This window comes from Lolium perenne, chromosome 6, assembly GCF_019359855.2.
Source record: "Lolium perenne isolate Kyuss_39 chromosome 6, Kyuss_2.0, whole genome shotgun sequence".
Classification (NCBI taxonomy): domain Eukaryota; kingdom Viridiplantae; phylum Streptophyta; class Magnoliopsida; order Poales; family Poaceae; genus Lolium; species Lolium perenne.
This window is the reverse complement of record NC_067249.2, coordinates 142,756,924-142,764,155: the sequence shown is the minus strand read 5'-3', so window position 1 is coordinate 142,764,155 and position 7,232 is coordinate 142,756,924. Positions and strand designations below refer to the sequence as shown.

At 40.2% G+C, this 7,232-nt stretch overlaps 1 long non-coding RNA gene across 1 annotated transcript; it reads left to right on the top strand.

Moving 5' to 3' along the window:
- Nucleotides 1–3,717: 3,717 nt before the first annotated feature.
- Nucleotides 3,718–6,830, top strand: LOC127307378 (uncharacterized). The gene is made up of 4 exons (XR_007855448.2): nt 3,718–4,190; nt 4,277–4,547; nt 5,592–5,652; nt 6,619–6,830. It is a non-coding gene; the product is annotated as an uncharacterized lncRNA (long non-coding RNA).
- The last annotated feature ends 402 nt before the right edge of the window (nt 6,831–7,232 follow it).

Below are 7,232 nucleotides of genomic sequence, written 5' to 3'. Positions count from 1 at the left end.
ACCAACATGATCTTGATCAATACTATTGTAAAGCATATGAGATAAATGAAGTGATTCAAAGCAATGGTAAAGATAATGACTAAACAACTGAATCATATAGCAAAGACTTTTCATGAATAGTACTTTCAAGACAAGCATCAATAAGTCTTGCATAAGAGTTAACTCATAAAGCAATAGATTCAAAGTAGAAGGCATTGAAGCAACACAAAGGATGATTAAGTTTCAGCAATTGCTTTCAACTTGTAACATGTATATCTCATGGATAGTTGTCAACATAAAGCAATATAACAAGTGCAATAGGTAAACATGTAAGAATAAATGCACACAGTTGACACAAGTGTTTGCTTCTAAGATAGAAAGAATAGGTAAACTGACTCAACAATAAAGTAGAAGATAGGCCCTTCGCAGAGGGAAGCATGGATTACTATTTTTGTGCTAGAGCTTTTTATTTTGAAAACATAGAAACAATTTTGTCAACGGTAGTAATAAAGCATATGTGTTATGTATAAGATATCCTATAAGTTGCAAGCCTCATGCATAGAATACTAATAGTGCCTGCACCTTGTCCTAATTAGCTTGGATTAACACAGATTATCATTGAATAACATATGTTTCAACCAAGTGTCACAAAGGGGTACCTCTATGCCGCCTGTACAGAGGTTTAAGGAGAAAGTTCGCATTGGATTTCTCGCTTTTGAATATTGTCAACTTAGACATCCATACCGGGACAACATAGACAACAGATAATGGACTCCTCTTTAATGCATAAGCATTTAACAACAGATAAAATTCTCATAAGAGATTGAGGATTTGTGTCCAAACTGAAACTTCCACCATGATTCATGGCTTTAGTTAGCGGCCCAATGTTCTTCTCTAACAATATGCATACTCAAACCATTTGATCATGAAAATCACCCTTACTTCAGACAAGACGAACATGCATAGCAACTCACATGATATTCAACAAAGGTAAAAGTTGATGGCGTCCCCAGAAACATGGTTACCGCTCAACAAGCAACTTATTAAGAAATAAGACACATAGCAACATATTCTTCACCACAATAGTTTTCAAGGCTATTTTCCCATGAGCTATGTATTGCAAAGACAAGGAATGAAATTTTAAAGGTAGCACTCAAGTAATTTACTTTGGAATGGCAGAGAAATACCATGTAGTAGGTAGGTATGGTGGACACAAATGGCATAGTTTTTGACTCAAGGATTTGGATGCACGAGAAGAATTCCTCTCAGTACAAGGCTAGGCTAGCAAGGTTGTTTGAAGCAAACTCAAGTATAAAATGGTGCAGCAAGACTCACATATAAACATATTATAAGCATTATAAGACTTTACATCGTCTCCTTGTTGTTCAAACACCTCAACCAGAAAATATCAAGACTTAGAGAGACCAATCATGCAAACCAAATTTTAACAAGCTCTATGAAGTTATTCATTAATAGGTACAAGGTACATGATGCAAGAGCTTAAACATGATCTATATGAGCACAATAATTGCCAAGTATCACATTATTCAAGACATTATACCATTTACCACATGAAGCATTTTCTGTTTCCAACCAAATAGCAATTAACGAAGCGGTTTAAACCTTCGCCATGAACATTAAGAGTAAAGCTAAGAACACATGTGTTCATACGCAACAGAGGAGCGTGTCTCTCTCCCACACAAGCATGAATTTATTCAAACAAAACAAAAACAAACAGACGCTCCAAGTAAAGCACATAAGATGTGACCGAATAAAAATATAGTTTCAAGAGAAGAAACCTGATAAGTTGTCGATGAAGAAGGGGATGCCTTGGGCATCCCCAAGCTTAGACGCTTGAGTCTTCTTGAAATATGCCGGGATGAACCACCGGGGCATCCCCAAGCTTAGACTCTTCACTCTTCTTGATCATAGTATATCATCCTCCTCTCTTGACCCTTGAAAACTTCCTCCACACCAAACTCGAAACAAACTCATTAGAGGGTTAGTGCATAATCAAAAATTCACATGTTCAGAGATAACACAATCATTCTTAATACTTCTGGACATTGCCCAAAGCTACTGGAAGTTAATGGAACAGAGGAATCCATCCAACATAGCAAAAGAGGCAATACGAAATAAAAGGCAGAATCTGTCAAAACAGAACAGTCCGTAAAGACGAATTTTAAAGTGGCACCAGACTTGCTCAGATGAAAAAGCTCAAATTGAATGAAAGTTGCGGACATATCTGAGGATCACGCACGTAAATTTGCAGATATTTCGGAGTTACCTACAGAGAATTCTGCCCAGATTCGTGACAGACAGAAATCTGTTTCTGCGCAGTAATCCAAATCTAGTATCAACCTTGCTATCAAAGACTTTACTTGGCACAACAATGCAATAAGATAAGATAAGGAGAGGTTGCTACAGTAGTAACAACTTCCAAGACTCAAATATAAAACAAAAGTGCTGTAGTAAAATAAACACATGGGTTATCTCCCAAGAAGTGCTTTCTTTATAGCCATTAAGATGGGCTCAGTAATTTTAATGATGCACTCGCAAGAAATAAGAGTTGAAGCAAAAGACAGCATCAAGAAGCCTTACTAGTGAAAATAAAAACAAGAGACAAAAAGATGCAATTGTAGGATCTAAAGGAAATAGTTTCGAGCACACACACAACGGCAACAGAAAATAACTTAGTTACCTGGGACCGGAGTATGAGTGCCTTTTACCTTTCCTCCCCGGCAACGGCGCCAGAAAAGTGCTTGATGTCTACGGGTGACGAGGGATCACCTCGGCAATGCCTACGTATTGTAGACTAGGGTTTCGGGAGAGAGCGACGATGGAGATTCCGGGAACGAGATTAGGCACACGACATACCCAGCTTCGGGTCCCCTCGGTGGAGGATCCCTACGTGCTGCTAGAAATCCAGTATATGATCATAGATGTGTTTACAGGGTGCCGCCATAGGCGGAGCTATGTTGTCTACCTGTTGTCCTCTTTATTTCGGGTGCCCTGGCTAGCTTTATATATGCAACCAGCCTAGGGTTTTACAAGAGTCCTAGTCGACTACTTCTTCGGGTTGCCTTGTTGGGCCTTCTCCATATTGGGCCGAGCCGATCCAGGTATACCAATAATGGATACCCGAAGGGTATACCCATGTCACATCCCAAAATTTTCTAAATTTTGGAATGTAAAATAAAAATAAATTTAATGCTTGATTGTTTGAACTTGATTGAAAAATTCACAAGGAATTAAAACTTTTGTGTAGTATTTAAAAGGTTTTTGTCAAAATAGTGATTTCATAAAACAATTAGGCACCAAAATGTTTTCAACAAAACGTTTTGTTTCTTTTAAGGTTTTGAAATTATAAAAAGTTTTTTTTTTATAAACTAAGCCATGTAGGCATATGTGCCATATTTTGATAATTATAAATCTATTTTAAAAATAGAATTGTGCCAAAAAAATTATTGAACATTGCAAAATATATTTCTGGAAATATTTTGACCTTGTTAGAATCAAATCTGAGTTTGAAATTATGTTCAAACAAAAGGGATCGGAAAATACAAAGAAGAAAATAAATAAATAAAAATGGCCAAACCAACCAAACCTGCTAAACATGCCCATTTTCTGGCCCATGAGACCAGCCCACCAGAACCGAACCGAGCGTGTGGCTCGTCTTCCTCCTCATCTTCTCGTAACTCTACACGAAACGTACAGCCATTGAAGCTCCACCTCTTCTCTCTAAATCAGGGCATTCAAAGCAATAAAACGGCTCACCATCCACACGAAAGTTATTACAAATTTAGTAAGGAATCCATTCAGGGTAATGTCTCTCCATTTTATTGTGTTAACTGCTCAAACCGACGTCGTGAACCGAATGCCACCCGTCGGCATACACCTCCCGATCTCTCTACTAAGTCCATCTCAATACAAACCGAGGAGAGCACCGTGTGTCCCTTGTTCTTCTCCACCACTTTCATTCACAAAGTTTCTTCAGATGAGCTCTGTACAGCTCGTACCAACCATGCCAAAACCAACCACAAACTCGAGTTCATCGCAAGATCTCATCTCCCTCGATCACCACCTCGCGGATTGCTCGCACCAGAAGATGCTCCCCATCAAGGCCTACCCTCAGGACATGATGGTGCATCATTCCGTTGCCGAAGTTTTGCATCCCCGTCATAGATTCTTGTTGGTTCCGGCGATACCAGGTGACCCAGCCCGCTTTATTTGGTACCCCTTGATTCTTCTCGTACTCGCGCATGTCCTGAGTCACTTGGTTGATTTTATCGCGCAGCCAATTGTCGAGCTCAGCCGAGAGGCCCATGGCCGCACCAATCGCTAACCGTTCTTCGTCATCGTTACTGGGAGAGAAGCTCAACTCTGTGGACACCATCAGTTCCGCCACGTCGTGCTGAACCTCTTCGTCCACTCCGTCGTCCTGGGGAAGCACTGCAGCCACGACGTCGTCGACCTTCCGAGTACAGCGCCGGCAAACACCACGACCAAGCGCGCCAGTCGTCGACCCATCAGCTGCTCTTCATATGCTGAACCATGCACTGCAGCCGGTATGAAACCATCACCTTACCCGGTCAGATCTCACATGTACGACCAGGATTTAGATCTGCCTATCCATATTAAAACCAGTAGCCTGTCATGCCTTGTCACGTGTCCTAGTGTCTCGTTATTTTTTTACGTGCATGGTCTGTTATCAATCGATCAGTTCCTGCTAGCTCATAGCTCATGCCAAATTTTGAAATTCCGTAACTGTATATCTAGACCTCTGTTTTGAATGGTTATTCTTCCGTTAAGTTCGTAACTAAATCCTCTACAACTTTTGTATAGGAAGTTTTTCCATCCGAGAAACTATTTCGGACAACTTTTCGGACACAATTAGAAATTTAACCGCGAATTGTAAAATCAATATCTTGAGTTTTACATGTCGGTTTTCGCCAATTTTGGTATCGTTGGAATTTTTATCAAATATAGAATCCAATGGAACCATTAGTCTCATGTTTTGTAGACGTAGAATATTCGAATCTCAAATGAGGGATATTGAGTATTTTGTCACAGTTTAAATTCTACAATTCCTTTTGTCATGATTCATTTTGCATAAAATGAATCCTTTGATCATACATATCCACCAATCTCACTTAGATACTTCCACCTTATATCAATATAAAGCCTATCTATCCTATTACCCTAGTTTAAATTATTCAAATGGCAAATGAGTTATTTGAGTAATTCAACATATGTTTTGCTCATACCAAAACCTATGTGGAACTTGTACTATTTATGTAAGTGTTGTCACACTATATTTAATATTATTATAGTTGCACCGTTTGAGACTAGAGTGAATCCTATTCACATGGGCCATTCAAATTCCATTCAAATTCCATCTATGCTTAAGTATCCTACCAATTGTTTCCACTATATCTTAGACGATCCGATTCCAAGAATTTGACTTCAGATCTTCAATCTATTAAATTCATATCCTGCAAGCCAAACCTCATGCCACACCTTAGTACCATAGAGCGATTTCCGATTGTTGTCTTGTTTGATTATGTTGCAATGAAGGACGTGTTTATGTTGTGCTATCTTTCATCTTATAGTTTGTACGGAGAGCTGCGTGTTTTGATTAAGAGAAGTGAACGCTCTTCGACTACCAAAAAGGCAAGTGACACACCCTCACAAATGTCCTAGTTTTTATCTACGCGCAGTAGAGATTTTTGTAGTATACATGTGTAGGATATATGCTTTGCTATGCAATCCCAGTAGTCTAGCTACCCCTACTTGACTACTTTGTCGCCATTAAATTTAGTTGTTGCTCAGCTATGCTATGAAATGATTTTGTTAGTGAGTTATGGAAAAACAACTAAGTTTAATGAACTACCTGGGTGGAATTGGAATTGCTTGGTTTATGTTGAGTGGTTGCAACGGGGTCATGTCTATGAACCGCCGTGTGCATCGCACTTGTGGACGGCCACCCAGGAACAAAGATATAATAGACAACCTTGCTCATTAGCTTACCGTACAACCACATGCTATATGGGCTCTGGCTTGACGGAGTATGTTGTGTGAACCTGGGCCCTACGCGACATGATGATGTAGGGGAATGTAGGTTGGAGCGGGTCCGTAGAGGATGGTCTGGGTGATCACTTCGGAAAAGTCTCGTCCTAGTCGACATCTGTCCATTTGAGCAAAATGTGCATCATGGAAGAAGAACAGACTAGGTCATGTGGGTAAATTTGTACAACCTCTGCAGAGTGTTAAAACTAAGTACTTAGCCGTGTCCCCGGTTACGGACAATTTGAGCGAACTGACAAGGATCCTGTTCGAAAGTCTCCTCATCCCAATTTCTTAAATAAAATTTGAATGGGTGAACAAGGGTAGGAAGGTACATTGGGGCTTTACCAATGGTACTGTTAATTGTTACATTGGGGATTTACCAATGTAAATTAGATCGAAAAAATGTTTTGATAAATGATAGGGAAAAATTGGCTTTATGCAAAATGAACCTGAGCTCTACCAGCCAGATGTGCACGTAGGTATAGGATGCCTTTCGAGTCCACAAAAGTGTCCTTGCCAATACAATTCAAATGTATTGACCATTCGTGGCTGTAACGTTTCATGTTGCAGATGTTTTAAAAGATGAGTGAGTTACGATGGTTAGGGTTACGAGTCTATCCTCAACATGCTCGCCTGTGGCACATGAAGACGAAGGACTCCATGCTGTCTATGTTTATTCGTTGTGAAACTCTGATGATATGCTAGCCTTGTGCTATGCAATTTGTAATCCTTTATGTAAATTCTGGATCATTCGATGTAATAAAGACCTTTGTTTCTTGGTATTACATCTTGTACTGTGTGTGCTAGCGATTGATCCAGGGACTAGCACAGATACGCACAGAGATCGGCACCTTAAAAGGGTGAGGTCGCTACAACCCATGTCAGTAGCCCCCGAGTGTCTAGGGAAGTCGAAGACTTGCGTAGAGACTCCAATCATAATCATCTCCAAAGGCGAGGTCCATGTCGTAGATCTTGTGTAGTGTAGATGATGTCGACGATTCTTGAAATTGTTTTTCTATTGGGTGCGCGGCAGCACTCCCGATGGGAGTAGCCCCCAAGTCTATGGGCAAGTGCTTGCACTTGGTCATAGACTCAAGTTGTACTACTCGATGAAGAACTTGATGAAATCCATGGGCTCCCGATGGGAGTAGGCTCCACTCGAGTCGTAGAATCGAGTTGAGTCT